This window comes from Hemiscyllium ocellatum, unplaced genomic scaffold (assembly GCF_020745735.1).
Source record: "Hemiscyllium ocellatum isolate sHemOce1 unplaced genomic scaffold, sHemOce1.pat.X.cur. scaffold_904_pat_ctg1, whole genome shotgun sequence".
NCBI lineage: Eukaryota > Metazoa > Chordata > Chondrichthyes > Orectolobiformes > Hemiscylliidae > Hemiscyllium > Hemiscyllium ocellatum.
In genome coordinates, this window is record NW_026869299.1 from 13,182 (window position 1) to 13,958 (window position 777).

Consider the following 777-nt stretch of genomic DNA (forward strand, 5'->3'; position numbering starts at 1 on the left):
TACCAGAGAATGGTTTAGATTCTTCAGGCACTGGGACTGTTTCTGGGTTAGGTGGGACCTATACCAGCCTGACTGGTTTACCCCTGGGCAGAGCTGGGAGAAATCTCTTCATGAGGGCCCATGCTAGTTTCATTGGTGAGGTTGTAACTAACCTGGCAGGGGAATGGGAACTAAAGTGTAGGCTTCGATGGTCAGATTCAGGTCAGGGAATGGGAGGGAGAATATCAGTGATGTAGTCAGCGGCTCAGAAAGCCAAAGGAAAGGAGGATTAAATGAGGATTGAGTCCCTCTTCATCCATCAGTCCTGCTATCCCAGGAATCAGAGTCAACAAAATCTGGAGCTGTACCGCTCTCTGTCTCGAAGTGTTTCAGCAAAATGGTGGAAATCTGCATAAAAACAAAAAGTGCTGGAGATCCTCAGCAGGTCGGGCAGCATCTGAAATGGTGACAGATGCAGGAAACATTGCAGCCTTGAAGAAGTGTTTAGATGATCACACACCAGGCACTACAATATCGGTTACACGCTGAGTGCCAGAACGTGGGACTAGAATAAATAGGTGCTTGATGACCAGCTTGAATACGCTTGTTGCTGGAAAGTTGACGTTTCAGGTCAGGAACTATTCATGAGAACTGACAAAGGGTCCTGATCAAAAACGTTAACTTTCCTGCTCGTCTGATGCTGCCTTGCTGCCCTTCCCCAGATCTAAACTCTGATTTCCAGTTGCCCCAGTCCTTAACTCTCTCCACATCCAGACTCAGTCTGATGACCCTCCTTTA